Raw genomic sequence first — 17,294 nt, 5'->3', positions numbered from 1 at the left:
AAGCAGCAACTACACGGCAGTGGGGATGGACCAAGTCATCACCCAATTCAGGGAGAGGGAGAAGTGAATTTGTTTTGTTAATAAGCTCTAGGGTTTACCCAGAGGTATTTTGTAAATCACCAAGAAAACTACAAGAGCATCTTCTTTTTTTCTTCTAAAGCCTCTACAAAACTCTTGTCAGAGAGGTCACGTGACGAAGCCCAGAGGTAACCTGGCAGCCGTGGGCACAGGCAAAGCTGGCCACTGCCCGAGCACCCTTTGCAGGAGTCACACTGGACTCCTCTGGGCTCTGGCCTTGCCCCTGCTGCTCCTCTTCAATCTGACCCACTTTCATGCCGCAGATGAGGGGCCACCCCACCCTGCACCAGGCCCCAGCTACTCAGGCCCATAGCAACACCAGCTCCTTCTGCCTCACCTCCTGCATCTTAGCTCAGGTGCAGGATGGAGCTAAACAGCTACTGTGCTGTTGTACTGGTGAGGACGAGTCCAGGGAAGCAAGAATTCAGGGAAGAAGGCAGTAAAGGAGGAAGAAAGAAAAGTAATAGGAGGGCATTTTATTGCAGTCCACTCCCTGGTCTTCAAACGTGGATTCCTTAACAGCAAAACGATCATGCTGTCACACCCGTACATCTCATGTAGCATTTATACAGCAGAACAATAGTACCAATGCAAATAGGCCTGGCATTTGGAGAGGCCAGTGTGTGCTGGGCACAGATTTACAGTGATAACTCGTTTGACCTATAAAGTCATTACAAACACTTTTATATTGGTTCAGTTTGTCAACAGATCTTATCACCCAAGTTTCTCCCAGAGTGATAAAACTGCAGTTTACAGGCTGCCATGCAACCTTGCCAGGTTGCAAAAGCAGACATGGTCTTGTCAAACACACAGTTTCGCTCTCTTGGGCAGCTGGTATGCTTTGGCTAAGAACTGTGCCTGGGAGATATGTTATTCTCTTGGTCTCAGCCTCCCTCAAGGTAATAATAAAACGTGGATTTCTCTCGGTGCATAAGCCACTTATCCATCCCTTTTATCCTAAGCTATAATTTATCCCTCTCTCCATTTGCCATGTATCTTTATCCAGACTTTTCCACCTGTGAAGAGGACATAAGGTATGGCTACTGTGCTAGTAAAGATGGCTGGCACAATACCAGTCTCACAAGTGCCTCCCCTCAGTCCACTCACACTCACGGTAGGTAGGGTTTCCCAGGTGCAGATCCAGCTGGCTGTCCTGGCCGCTAAGCAGCACAGCTCTGCTCACTGTCAGCCCTGACCTGGACACATGGGGTGAGGGCACAGTCCACCCCATCAGGCCCTTAAGAACTCTGGCATAAATATTTAGGGTGTGGTTACACTTTCTTGCTTTTATAAATTTTCCCTGCTTCTGGCTCCCAGAGAGGAAGCTCTGGTCCTGGAACCACTGCATCAGGTAGGAAAAAACAAAGTGGCAGTGATGTGGGGAAGAACTGTATCGTGGCACTAACATCCTCCCCCACCACAGCCTCCCCAGGACCCCTGGAAAAGCAGAGGAATCTACCCTGTCTTAGCAGCCCTCGTGCTCAGTGTGAGCACACACTCCTGAAGGTGTGTGAGCCAACCCCCTCATGCCTTTCTCTCTCCCCGTTTTAGACAGCCAATGTTTAAACTGCCCCTTCCAATTTCCTATTAAACCACTGCTCTGCGGATGACATGCTAAGTGGTACATCCATCTGATGGAATGTCTCTTCGCCCACCATGGAACACCATGGGCTGTAAAGTGTGTCCCTTGTTCTGAGACGTAACTTGGTGGTTCAAATTGGCGCAGAATCTTCTGTTCCAATCCTTTCATGGTATCTTGTGCATTTGCATCCACCACTGCGTATGCAGAGCCTAGTCCAGGGTAAGTGTCTCTTCTGCTCAGGACCCACGTATAGCCTCCAGGAGCTACTAGCATTGCTCTAATGTAACCCACTGGCCAACTACGAGCAGGGCATGCCCCTGGGGAATTTTCTCCAGACACAACTGTCTCCTTAGTAGGCAGTCGGAATAGTTCTTGTTGGCATTCTGTCCCTCACAGGGTGCAAGAGGAGTATGTGCAGATTCATCCCATGTCTGCAGGGTGCAAAAGGAGTATGTGTAGATTCATCCCGTGTCTGCACTGCTGCAGCTCCGCCATGTCCACTCATTTCATGGACCCAGGCAGCCACCTCTAAGGACAGCACCTGACAGGTCCATCTGGTGGCTCCAGTCAACTTCTGCTCCTGGAAGGGGCGTCTTCTGACGGGAACCTACGTCTCCTACTTTAGTGAGCTCCTTAAATTCCCAGAGTGATTTCCATACGGCTGCAGCTCACAAGGGCATTCCTTTCATAGTCGTTTTCCATTGCTCATCTACCTGACCACACAGCCAGGCCACTGGCTACAGCCCATGAATCCGTAAAAATCCCAACATTATGGGCTTTCATCACTGTTCAAGTCTTCCATCGCTGCAAGGAAAACAGCTTGCAGTTCAGCCCACTGAGCTGATTTGCTCCTCCTTCCTCCCAACCAAGAGTCTTGCCACCTGCGGTCTTAATGCAGCAGCTTTCCGAACAGGGTATTGTCCATTCCGCCTGGAACTCTGCCACCTGCAAACCAAGCAGCTCTTTATCATTCAGCCAAGAGCTGTTCCTACGGCACAGCCCATGCAGTGGTGGGTTCCAGCAGCTCATCGGGTGGCTCCAGTGTCCGTCTGAGAGGAAACGTGACCTACTCATGGGTATCGTGTGGGCCTCCTAGCATTCCCCGGGCAGCCTGCTCCTCCACAAACCATTTCTGTTTGGTTACAGAACTCTTTTGGGTGCTGCCTTCCCTATTAGCATGTTTCTCTGACATCACCCAAGACATTATGGATATCTCAGGCTTCAAAATTATTTCATGTCCTCACTCACAGAGACAGCCTCAATTAAAGCCCAACAGCATGCTAATAATTGTCTTTCAAATAGTGTATACCAGGCAGCAGCAACTGGGGATTTTTGGATCCAAAATCCCAACAGTCACAGCTGGGAGGCACTCATGGCTTTAGCCACAAGCTCCAGCGTGCAGGGGAATGGGGGACAGACACTTCCAAAGTCATGTCTGAGTGGGGGTCATAAGGGCCCAAAGGAGTCAAGAGTGTGACTGCCATTTCTAATTCTGACACGGCCTGCTTTTGTTCAGGACCCACTCACATACAGCTTTCTTTCATGCAGTCCCATAGACGGGAGCTAGCAATAGTCCCAGGAGTGGAATATGAGTCCTCCAAAATTCCAACCAACCAACCACATGCTGGGCTTCTTGTTTCGATCTAGGGGTGGAGAGGACAGTTTATTCTTAGTCGCACTTGTGGAATATTCCGGGTGGCTCCTGCCCACGTTGTTCCTCAGAATTTCACTGTTTGAGCAAGACCTTGGATCTTTGCTGGGTTTATTAACCAGCTGCATTTGGCCAGGTATGTCACTATTGCATTCAATTCAGTCCTAGCCTGCTCCTCTGTTTCTGATATTATCATGATGTCATCACATAGGGTATTATTACACTCAAGCCCTGCACTGAGTCCAAATCCCTCCTAACCAAGTGGTGACAATAGCTGGTGAGTTGAGATAACCCTGTGGCAGCATGGCAGAGGTAAACGGATCCTTCCCACGTGACGGCAAACTGTGGTTGACTCTTCAGAGATCGACATGGAGAAGAAAGCATTTGCAAGGTCCATCACTGAGTACCAGCCTCCTTCAGGCTGCTGTACTTTCTGTATGGCTGAGACCATGTCTGCAACTGCAGAGGCTATGTGCGGTACAACTTTATTTAAACCTCGATAGTCTAGTCTCCATGAGCCATCCACCTTTTTCACAGGCCACCCAGGAGCACTGTACAGTGAATTCATGGGCACCAGCACCGAGCTTCTAGCATGTCACTCAAAGTGGTGATCTTTTTGTCCACCAGGTATTCTATATTGCTTCAAGTTAACCACCTGTGTGGCTGGGGCAGTTCTAGTGGTTCCCATTTAGGCTGCCCAATTAAAACGGGCCACAGGGTGGGCTGACGTGCCTTCTGTTTTACTGTACTAGGCAGGGGAAGCAATCCCCAGTCAGATATAATATCCACCCCAAATAATACATTCAGGTACAGGGGATACAACCACCTCACACAACATCTGCTCAAATACCCAATATTCATCCAAACTTTTCAACTCAATCCCATCAACCATTTGCATTTCCATATCCTCCCAATCTAAGCTTAGACCCCATAAGAATTCACCCAATAGGTTTTGGAATCAGTGCATGGGGCCCCTGCATCAAGAAGTCCCAGGGAAGTTTCCCCTCCTCCCCCTGGCTATTTTACCCATACACATGCAAAAGGCCTCAGGTCCCAGGCTGGGGTGCAGCCAGAAGACCCTGGCCCATTTGTCAATCTTTAACTAGTTAACCTGCCTGACCATCACGCCAGCGATCCCTGGTCGGGTTTCTCACTGTAATCTTGGCCTTCAGGCTTTTCAAATTCCTCCAAACTGGGGTACACAGAGCAGAGTTTTGGGGCTGCCGCAATGTTGGTGGAACAGGGGTTCCCACTGGCCCACCCAGTTTCTGGAAGTGCTACGTTAACAACTTTGTTGCCACCCCATCGGTGTCCGCTGGATTCACCCAAATTTTCCATAACCATCTGAAAACTTCCACTCAATTGGGTCGAGTACCCTGACTCTCTCTTTTGTCCCTCCCTATTTTCTTAACTATGGTAATGTTCTTGGTATCATAAGACCCGAGGGGAAGCTGAGAAAACAAATCTCATAATGCTCCTCAAACTATTGTTTGACGTTACGGCAGTAATGTTACATGGGGTGCCCACATAACGGGGGCCCCTTCATCACAGCATCCAACATAACGTGTGTAACAGCAATACTCAGTGGGGGAGTACCTTGGTCATCCTAAAGCCAATCCCACGTGGTCTGCACATGAAGCCTATCTGCTGTTTTTCCTGGGGGTGTCCCATCTGGCATTTACAGGGCCAGTTGGGCAGCCCCTTCTCAGGACAAACAGACCTCACAGGGGCTCTTATCCAGTCCACCGGATTGGCTGTTCCCTCGGGAAGAACCTCCTGTGTGTCTGGATCACGTAACAGCCCTCTGGGATTGTCCAAGAGTGAGTGGAGGGTCCTGCAGCAGCCCAAACATGCTCTTCCACTCTGAAGCACTCAAAACTGGACACAGCCCCAAACTGGTGGCTCTCACAATGCACTCTACTAAAGATTCTTCAGGAAGCTGGTGATGCCAATCTATACAATGATCAGTTCCTTTACACCGTATCCCCTCGTTCCACACATTTCCCGGTTTTCTCCGCCCCCTACGTTTGCTATCTTCTTGGTGACTAGAGGTATTAGAGGTACTTCCTGTTGCTCTGACATAATTTTCCCTTTCTGGGCAGCTTTGAGGCTAATGGCTGAAGCTCAGATTGAACCAAATCTCAGCTTGGTTCAGCATCAAGCCCTGACCCACCATTTTCTTTTATTTTCTTTTTGGCTGTTCCAGATAAAAACAACCAGAGAATGGAATATTTAGCCTGCTTCTTACCAGTCTGAATTTCCTTACATACCCAAGGAGCCAACTCCACAGGAGTTGGGGTCACTGCCATTTCTAAACTCCACTGGTAACTTGTACCTTAAGTAACCGATAGCAGTGCAGCTGCTCCTTCATGTGAAGGGTGAGTGGGCAGCCATCCAGGCATCAAAGGCTCCTCATCCCCTGCCTTTCATTCTCCTCTTCAAAACCCACATATTTCTGAGAGCCTGGGCCATTCTAACAAATCCCAGTACCTACGCTAACACCAAATCTGTTTTCTCATACACATCGTAGTACAAACTCCGTTTGAGTTCGCAGACATGATTGGCGTGTGTGTGTGTGTGTGTGTGTGTGTGTGTGTGTGTGACAGAGAGAGAGAGAGAGAGAGAGAGAGAGAGAGAGCAGGTCGCCTCACACACACCAAGCAATTCTTAAACACCAGCAGCGTGTCTGAGAACTCAACAATTTCGACGCTATCTGCCCAGAGACAGCACTAGATTCCCCAGGTTAAGGGCTCCGTCCCACAGGACTCCCCACCACCCCCAACTCCAGAAGCCTGTCCCAGGCCCCCAGGCAGTTCCCTGTGCTGCTGCAGAACCAGCTACAGATTTGAGGGTCCAATGAACTCCTGCTTAGATTCAATTAATTTGCTAGAGCAGCTCACAGAACTTATAACACATTTGACATGTTTAATAAAGGGTACTATAAAGGATACAAGTTAACAGACAAATAAAGAGGTACATAGGGCAAGCTCCCAAATAAAGGAGCTTCTATCCTTGTGGAGCTTGGAGCTTGGGGACTGGCTCTGTGGTGCATGGAATTTTTTGGTTCCACAAGTGTGGAAGCTCTCTCTGATAGAGAAGCAGGATCCAAGGGAGAGAAATGTGCCCTTCTCATGGGTTTTGCCGAGGTCTTCATTGTCTATATCATTGGCCACTGGCTGATTCAACCTCCAGCCCCCACCACTGGGTCGGGTCCAAAAGTCTCTCATTAACATGACAAGACACCCATTCGACCTTTAAGGCTCTGCAGTGATTTCAGGAAGTGTGGACGAGGAGGACCAAATATACCTGGGAAATATATATTTGGGTCACTGAATGACCAAGGATATATTTCGTATAACTCATTGTATCACAATACTCAAAGCAATGTTCGTTACTTGCACTATGCTCACTGCTGTGCTGGGCCCTGGGGATAGAATCATGCAAGCAAGACCAGTCTTCAGCATGGAGAGACCACCAATGATAAGTCAGCAAATGGATAAGTAAACAAGACAGACACTCGTTGTAACCAATTATAGTAAGTCACTAAATAGGACACTGAGATAGCAATTTATGAGGGGAGGGAGGACCAGGCTGAAGGAAGCCATTTCCAGGAGGTCGCACACAGGCTGAGACCAGACGGGGGACTTCAACAATATAATAAAAGGGTCATGTGTCATGATCAAGTGGGATTTACTCTGGGGATGCAAGGTTAGTTCAATATCCACAAATTAATCCATTTGACATGTCACATAAACAAAATGAAAGGTGAAAATCATGATAATCTCAACAGATGCAGAAAAATCATTTGACAAAATTCAACACCCATTCATAAAAATTCTAAACAAAGTGTGTACAGACAGAACACACCTAAACATAAAAACAGCCTATATGACACACCCACACCTATCAGACTCCAGTGTAAACCGGGAGCTTTTCCTCTAAGAATAGGAACAAGATGAGGATGCCCATTCTATTCTTGCCACTTTTGTTCAGCATTATAGTCAAAGTCCCAGTGTTAGCAATTAGAAAAGAAAAATAAAAGATATCCAAATTGGAAAGGAAGTAGTAAAACTGTCACTATCTGCAGACGACTTGATACTATATACAGAAAACTCTAAAGCCTTCACTACAAAACTAATAGAACTAATAAGTGAATTCAGTTGAGGTGAAGGATACAAAAGCAATATTCAAGTCTGCTGCATTTTTATACACTAATAATGAATTACAAGAAAGAGAAATTATGAAATCATTCCTACTTCAATTGCATCAACAAGAACGAAATACCTAGGAATCAACTGAACCACAGAAGTCAAAGGACTAAATGCTCAAAACCATAAAGTATAGATGAAAGAAATTGAAAACTACACAAGTAAATGGAAAGATAAACTACCCTTATGGACTGGAAGAATTAATAGTTATAATGTCAACACTACAAAAAGCAATCTACAGATTCAGCGCAATCTCTATCAAAGTACTAACAGCATACAAAGCTACTACAATGTTATAAGCTACATTACCTATGCTATAATTCCATCCCTTTGACTAAATTACTTTATAATTTGATGTTTTTACCACATTATCCCCTTTACCAATAAAAAAAGAATAAAGGTGAGAACCCTGAAAAAAACCTACCAATCACATTTTTCACAGAACTAAAACAAATCATTCCCAAATTTGTGTGGAACTACAAAAGACCCCAAACAGCCAGAGCAATACTAAGAAACAAGTATTATGGAAGGATTAGGCTCCCAGATTTCTAGGTATACTACAAAGTATAGTAATCAGAACAATATGGTATTGGCACAGAAACAGATCCTTACATCAATGGAACAAAATAGAGAGCCCAGAATTAAACCCACACTTACATAATGAGAAAAGTCTCTTCAGTAAATCGTGTTGGCTATATACTGGACAGCTACATGCAAAACATGGACCACTTCCCTAAAGCATATACAAACAAACTCAAAGTGAATTAAAGACTTAAATATAGGACTTGAAACATTAAATTTCCAGAAGAAAACACAGGCAGCAAACCCTCTGATTCTGGCCTTAATCAGATATTTTATGATCTCTCTCCTCAGTCAAGGACAACAAAGGCTAAAACAAACACCTGGCACCTACATCAAACTAAAATGTTCTGTACAGCGAAGGAAACCATCAACCATACAGAAGAATAACCTACTGAATGGTAGATGTTCGAACACGACATATTCAATACGGGGTTAACATCCAAAACATACAAAGTACTCATATAACTCACTATCAAAAAGACAATCCAATTAAAAAAATGGACAGAAGACCTGAATAGACATTTTTCCAAAAAGGACATATAGATGGCCAACAGACACGTGCAAAGATTCTCAGTATCATTAACCATCAGGAAAATGCAAATCAATACCACAATGAGATCTCAATTCAAATGTTAGAATGGCAAGTTCAAATTGAAGACAAAAAATAACAACGGTTGGCAAGAATGTGGAGAGAAGGAAACCCACATATACTATTGTTAGGAAAGTGAACTGGTGTATCCACTAAGGAAAACAGTACGTGGGTTCCTTCAACAATTAAAAATAATATAATACCATATAATCCAGCAATTCTGCTTTAGGAATTTACCCAAGGAAAATAAAAATACTAATCTGAAAAGACATATTTATCTCTATCTTCACTGCAGCATTACTTAGAACAGCCAAGATACAACCTAAAGGAGCCTAAATGTCCATAGATACATGAATGGATAAAGATGCGTAACACACATACACACACCGTGGCGTATTACTCAGCCATAAGAAAGAAAACAAACCCTGCCATTTGCGCCATCAACAATCTAAGCCTTTGGAGCACGTACCATTGACAGGAGGTACTGTGAAGAGTACTTGCCCTCTGTGGCCTTCTTCCCCCAGTAAAATACAACTCCAAGTAATCACAAGAGAAACATCAGGTTAAATCCAACTGGAGAGAAATTCTACAAAATTGATGACAAAGAATCATGAAAATGGAAAAGATCATCCAAAACAAAGAATGTCTTAGCAACTTTAAAAAAGAGTGTCCTAGGGAGACGAGATCAGTAAATGTAATGAGGTATCCTGAGTGGGATCTTAGGGGAGAAAGGAGCACAACTAGGGAAATCTGAGAAAAAGAAAGGAAGGTGGATGTTTACAAGGCAGCAACACTGTTTCGCTAATTATGACAAGGAACTATAATGATGTGGGATGGTAGTAAGAGGGGAAGTGGTCTGAGCAAACTGTGAAATCATGCACTGCCTTTGCAAATTTTCTGTAAACCTGAAACTGTCTTAAAAGTAAAATGTGTTAAAATCCATCAACATCACCCAACACATCAACAAAAAGGACAAAAACCACATGATCATCTCCATAGATGCTGAAAAAGCATTCGACAAAATTCAACATCCATTCATGATAAAAACTCTCAACAAAATGGGTACAGAGGGCAAGTACCTCAACATAATAAAGGCCATATATGACAAAACCACAGCCAACATTTACTTAACAGCGAGAAGCTGAAAGCTTTCCCTTTAAGATTGAGAACAAGACAAAGATGCCCACTCTCCCCACTTTTATTCAACATAGTAACTGGAGGTCCTAGCCATGGCAATCAGACAACACAAAGAAATAGAAGGCATCCAGATTGGCAAGGAAGAAGTCAAACTGTCCCTGTTTGCAGAGGACATGATATTGTACATAAAAAACCCTAAAGAATCTACTCCAAAACTACTATATCTACTATCTGAATTCAGCAAAGTTGCAGGATACAAAATTAATATGCAGAAATCTGTGGCATTCCTATACACTAACAATGAACTAGGAGAGAGAGAAATCAGGAAAACAATTCCATTCACAGTTGCATCAAAAAGAATAAAATACCTAGGAATAAACCTAACTAAAGAAGTGAAAGACCTATACACTCTGAAAACTACAAGACACTCATGAGAGAAATTAAAGAAGATACCAATGAGTGGAAACACATCCTGTGCTCATGGATAGGAAGAATTAATATTGTCAAAATGGCCATCCTGCCTAAGGCAATCTACAGATTCAATGCAATTCCTATCAAAATACCAACAGCATTCTTCAATGAACTAGAGCAAATCGTTTTAAAATTCATATGGAAACACAAAAGACCCCAAAGAGCCAAAAGAATTCTGAGAAGGAAGAATAAAACTGGGGGATTATGCTCCCCAACTTCAAACTCTACTACAAAGCCACAGTAATCAAGATAATTTGGTACTGGCACAAGAACAGACCAGACCCATAGACCAATGGGACAAATTAGAGAGCCTTGATATAAACCCAACCATATATGGTCAGTTAATATATGATAAAGGAGCCAGGGACATACAATGGGGAAATGACAGCCTCTTCAACAACTGGTGTTGGCAAAACTGGACAGCTACGTGCAAGAGAATGAAACTGGATTATTGTCTAACCCCATACATAAAAGTAAACTCGAAATGTAAGTCATGAAACCATAAAACTCTTAGAAGACAACATAGACAAAAATCTCTTGAATATCAGCATGAGCAACTTCTTCCTGAACGCATCTCCTCGAGCAAGGGAAACAAAAGCAAAAATGAACACATGCGACTACATCAAACTAAAAAGTTTCTGTATGGCAAAGGACACCATCAACAGAACAAGAAGGCATCCTACAGTATGGGAGAATATATTTGTAAATGACATATCCGACAAGGGGTTAACATCCAATATATATAAAGAACTCACACGCCTCAACACCCAAAAAGCAAATAATCTGATTAAAAAATGGGCAGAGGATATGAAGAGACAGTTCTCCAAAGAAGAAATTCAGATGGCCAACAGACACATGAAAAGGTGCTCCACATCGCTAACCATCAGGGAAATGCAAATTAAAACCACAATGAGGTCATATCACCTCACACCAGTAAGGATGGCCAGCATTGAAAAGACTAAGAACAACAAATGCTGGCAAGGATGAGGAGAAAGGGGAACCCTCCTACACTGCTGGTGGGAATGTAAGCTAGTTCAACCATTGTGGAAAGCAATATGGAGGTTCCTCAAAAAACTAAAAATAGAAATTCCATTTGACCCGGGAATCCCACTCCTTGGAATTTACCCAAAGAATACAACTTCTCAGATTCAAAAAGACATATGCACCCCTATGTTTATTGCAGCACTATTTACAATACCCAAGATATGGAAGCAACCTAAGTGTCCATCAGTAGAAGAATGGATAAAGAAGAGGTGGTACATATACACAATGGAATACTATTCAGCCATAAGAAAGGAACAAATCCTACCATTTGCAACAACATGGATGGAGCTAAAGGGTATTGTGCTCAGTGAAATAAGCCAGGCGGAGAAAGACAAGTGCCAAATGATTTCCCTCATTTGTGGAGTATAACAATGAAGCAAAACTGAAGGAACGAAGTAGCAGCAGACTCACAGACTCCAAGAAGGGACTAGTGGTTACCAAAGGGGAGGGGTGTGGGAGGACAGGCAGGGAGGGAGGGAGAAAGGGATTGAGGGGTAGTATGTTTAGTACACATGGTGTGGGGGGTCACGGGGAAAACAGTGTAGCACAGAGAAGGCAAACAGTGAATCTGTGGCATCTTACTACACTGATGGACAAGTGACTGCATTGGGGTATGGGTGGGAACTTGATAATATGGGTAAATGTAGTAACCACATTGCTTTTTCATGTGAAACCTTCAAAAGAGTGTATATCAATAATACCTTAATAAAAATTTTAAAAAAAAGAAAAATGTATTAAGTAACACTTTTCATATTTTAACACACAGTATTTCTAAACTGCTAGAAATTACTATTAATTTTGATTGTCACCTAGTTCTACTGTTTTGTTTCTTAAAGGTAGTATTCATTACACAGAGAAATAAATAACCCAGGAAGATACATAATTTCCAAACAACTATGTTACAGTTTTCATTTTCAGTGGACAATGCTTGTGCATATTTACTTATTATGTATTATGTTACTTGGGAGGGTTTTTAAAGTTGTTTCACTGGTATGGCTGTGTGGGGGTCACTCTCAAAAAATCATGTCATCATAAATGTATGTAGAGATGCAGATACTACAGTGTCTATTTCACTTCATGGTTGACCATATTCAAAAGACTGCTGTAGAAACAAAATATAAAATGCCTCAGTGTGACTGGCTCACATGTATTCCAAGAATACTTGTATATTTCAGCAGTAATGGAGCAAAATAAAAATCTCTAACTCAAATACACAGATTACAACTATGAGAACAGAAGGTATGACCATGAAGAGATTCAATGTTTTTTCTTGATATTTTCTGATCAGGAAAATGTCTAAAAAGTACTCAAATATCATTTCCTAGGTGGTAGTGAGCAAACAATGACAAAATCAAAGAATTAAAAGTGGCAGACTATACTGCAAGTGATGGTAGATGTTGCTATGTTGTGTGCCTGGCGTGATACTTAAAGAGATCACACAGAATTATTCAAAGCTAAAATGCTGGTATGCTCCCCAATTTAGTGCAACTTTTACATGTTGATAGAATTCCTTATAGCTAATGACGTAGGTAAACAAAAAAATCGGTCTGTTCCTCTGTGCTTAGAATTCAAAAGGAATATCTAATGCACCTAAGAAATCAGGTTAGATCCAAAATACAACTGAGAATATAAAGAGCTAATACTTTTCATACACTTCTGATTGCATGCCCAATTTCTACCTTTTTCAGCTGATCATCGGAAGACACAAACTATGATAAGCTTAAAAATATTACACAATGGATAAACAGGTTTTGTGAACTGAATCACCAGATGGGATATTTTCAGCTCTGTGCTAGAAAGTACGTTAGTATACTTACAAACACCCAATGGTCATCAAGATCAAATGCATCAGCCATCACCCAATGCAAAATATACACTGAACAGATACTAAAACTGTACATGTATGTAAGCATACATATGTGAATCAAGAGCACACATTTTTAAATTCAAATATTGTAAGTTGAAAATAATATGGAATCAAAAACCAAACTGGAAAATACACAATACCGACATCAGAAGGATCTCGGTGCAGAGGGACAGCACCGTTTCAGGCAGTTATCATGATGGGATGATACTGCAAACCAAGTGGAGAGTGTTAATGAGGCCCTCCGACAAAACATCCTGACTTTATGTAAAGACGCCTACCTTTAGAAGGCCTCCCACCTTGCTTACCACTCAAGTGAGCAGGTAATTTTTATACTGGAGGAATGGGAAGCTTTTAACAGGACATGGGATTATACTCAGATTTAGAAATAAACAGAGAGTACAGAAGTGACAAATGAAAAACCTCCCAGCAAACATATCAATTCTCAATAGAAAGAGGATCATAACCAACAGCAAGGAGACTACAGATACCGTCATGTTATCACTTGAATGGAAACATACAAAATTCAACTAAATGCTACCTGGTTTGCATTTTTAATAGGCAAAAACTGCATGTGCAACGAACCTATCTCATTGACAAAAAGCAGTCACGGTCTTGGTTCTTCACTATTCTGGAAGTTTACGTTTTCAGGTATTCCATCCTTAGTGGTTTCCAGCAGTACGCAATGGTTGGTATTTTAAGAATAACCATTGGGTTTTGATCATCTCAATCTAACTGTGGGTATCATCTTATTACACTCAAAAAAATTGGGTAGCAGCCTAGGTTCATCAGTTTTTAACAATACTACTCACACTGGAATCCAGGAAGAAATGTTCAATGAGCCACTACTTTTCAATATTTCATATTGTTACCGCATTATTAGAAAGATACGAAGCATATTTTAAAGACATTACAGATCACTTTTCTTTGAAAGCCAGGAAAGTGAAATTATAATAAATTGTGCATGACAGAAACTTAGAATACTGAAGCTTAAAATAATGCATTTTTCTACACTCCTCTTTGTCCATAGTTTTTCAAACACTTTCACATTATAGCAAATATCAACTATTAAAAATTAATCAGAGGGCAGAGCGAAGATGGCGGCGTGAGTAGAGCAGCGGAAATCTCCTCCCAAAACCACATACATTTTTGAAAATACAACAAATACAACTCTTCCTAAAAGAGAGACCAGAAAACACAGGACAACAGCCAGACTACATCCACACCTGCGAGAACCCAGCGCCTCGCGAAGGGGGTAAGATACAAGCCACGGCCCGGCGGGACCCGAGCGCCCCTCTCCCCAGCTCCCGGCGGGAGGAGAGGAGTCGGAGCAGGGAGGGAGACGGAGCCCAGGACTGCTGAACGCCCAGCCCCAGCCATCTGCACCAGAGCGCAGACACAGTGCGCGCGTGGGGTGCTGGAAACTAGGGAAACAGGACAGTAAGACCTGTGAGCGGGTCCCCGCAGCCGGCGCCCCTGGGACAAAGAAAAGCGAGTGCTTTTTGAAAGTCTTAAAGGGACAGGGACCCCACAGCTGGACGGAAGCGTCCCGGGACACTTAGCCTAGCAGCTGGGAATCCCAGGGAACTCTGGCCACTCTAACCCCCTGGACAGCAGGACAGCTCGGAGGCCCCTCACGGAGATAAACAGCCTCCCAGCCGTTTCCCCTCCGACATGGCTCTGCCATATCGGAGCAGCAGCCCGAGGCAGGCCACGCCCACAGCAAACGCGGAGCTAAACACCGTAGCAGCCGGGCAAGAATCAGAGGCACCGTCTGCGCGCAGCTGCCCAGCACAAGCCGCTAGAGGTCGCTGTTCTCCAAGGAGAGGAGGGCCACAAACCAACAAGAAGGGACGTTCTCCCAGCCGTCACTTGCGCCAGCTCCGCAAACTATCTCTATCGCCATGAAAAGGCAGAAAAATTTGATACAGAGCAAAATCACAACTCCTGAGAAGGAGATAGACCTAACCAGTCTCCCTGAAAAAGAATTCAAAATAAAAGTCATAAACATGCTGACGGAGCTGCAGAGAAATATACAAGAGCTAAGGGATGACGCCCAGAGGGAGATCACAGAAGTGAAACAATCTCTGGAAGGATTTATAAGCAGAATGGATTAAGATGCAAGAGGCCATTGATGGAATAGAAACCAGAGAACAGGAACCCATAGAAGCTGACGCAGAGAGAGATAAAAGGATCTACAGGAATGAAACAATATTAAGAGAACTGTGTGACCAATCCAAAAGGACAATACCCGCATTATAGGGGTACCAGAAGAAGAAGAGAGAGAAAAAGGGATAGAAAGTGTCTTTGAAGAAATAATTGCTGAGAACTTCCCAAAACTGGGGGAGGAAATAGTTGCTCAGACTACAGAAGCACACATAAATCCCAACAGAAGAGACCCAAAGAGGACAACACCAAGACACATAACAATTAAAATGGCAAAGATCAAGGACAAGGACAGAGCATTAAAGGCAGCCAGAGAGAGAAAAAAGGTCACCTACAAAGGAAAACCCATCAGGCTATCATCAGACTTCTCAACAGAAACCTTACAGGCCAGAAGAGAATGGCATGATATATTTAATGCAGTGAGACAGAAGGGCCTTGAACCAAGGATACTGTATCTAGCACGATTATCATTTAAATATGAAGGAGGGATTAAACAATTCCCAGACAAGCAAAAGTTGAGGGAATTTGCCTCCCACAAACCACCTCTACAGGGTATTTTAGAGGGACTGCTCTAGATGGGAGCACTCCTAAAAAGAGCACAGAACAAAACATCCAACATATGAAGAATGGAGGAGGAGGAATAAGAAGGGAGAGAAATAATCATCAGACTGTGTTCATAATAGCTCAATAAGCGAGTTAAGTTAAACAGTAAGGTGGTAAAGAAGCTAACCTTGAACCTTTGGTAACCATGAATCTAAAGCCTGCAATGGCAATAAGTACATATCTTTCAATAATCACCCTAAATGTAAATGGACAGATGGTGCTGGCAAAACTGGACAGCTACATGTAAGAGAATGAAACTGGATCACTGTCTAACCCCATATACAAAAGTAAATTCAAAATGGATCAAAAACCTGAATGTAAGTCATGAAACCATAAAACCCTTAGAAAAAAACATAGGCAAAAATCTCATGGACATAAACATGAGTGACTTCTTCATGAACGTATCTCCCCGGGCAAGGGAAACAAAAGCAAAAATAAACAAGTGGGACTATATCAAGCCAAAAAGCTTCTGCACAGCAAAGGACACCATCAATAGAACAAAAAGGTATCCTACAGTATGGGATAATATATTCATAAATGACAGATCCGATAAAGGATTGACATCCAAAATATATAAAGAGCTCACACACCTCAACAAACAAAAAGCAAATAATCCAATTAAAAAATGGGCAGAGGACCTGAATAGACAGTTCTCTAAAAGAAGAAATTCAGATGGCCAACAGACACATGAAAAGATGCTTCACATCGCTTGTCATCAGAGAAATGCAAATTAAAACCACAATGAGGTATCACCTCACACCAGTAAGGATCGCCATCATCGAAAAGACAAACAACAACAAATGTTGGCGAGGTTGTGGAGAAAGGGGAACCCGCCTACACTGCTGCTGGGAATGTAAATTAGTTCAACCATTGTGGAAAGCAGTATGGAGGTTCCTCAGAATGCTCAAAATAGAAATACCATTTGACCCAGGAATTCCACTTCTAGGAATTTACCCTAAGAATGCAGCACTCCAGTTTGAAAAAGACAGATGCACCCCTATGTTTATCGCTGCACTATTTGCAATACCCAAGATATGGAAGCAACCTAAATGTCCATCAGTAGATGAATGGATAAAGAAGAGGTGGTACATATACACAATGGAATATTACTCAGCCGTAAGAAAAAAACAGATCCTACCATTTGCAACAACATGGATAGAGCTAGAGGGTATTATGCTCAGTGAAATAAGCCAGGCAGAGAAAGACAAGTACCAAATGATTTCACTCATATGTGGAGTATAAGAACAAAGGAAAACTGAAGGAACAAAACAGCAGCAGAATCAGACAACCCAAGAATGGACTAACAGTTACCAAAGGGA

At 43.0% G+C, this 17,294-nt stretch overlaps 1 pseudogene; it reads left to right on the top strand.

Annotated features, from left to right (window-relative positions):
- Window positions 1–17,294, top strand: part of LOC130684886 (serum amyloid A-2 protein-like) — a 163,687-nt pseudogene that overhangs the window by 55,752 nt on the left and 90,641 nt on the right.

Source organism: Manis pentadactyla, chromosome 9 (genome assembly GCF_030020395.1).
Source record: "Manis pentadactyla isolate mManPen7 chromosome 9, mManPen7.hap1, whole genome shotgun sequence".
In the NCBI taxonomy this organism is placed as follows: domain Eukaryota; kingdom Metazoa; phylum Chordata; class Mammalia; order Pholidota; family Manidae; genus Manis; species Manis pentadactyla.
This window is presented reverse-complemented; position numbering and strand designations above follow the sequence as displayed.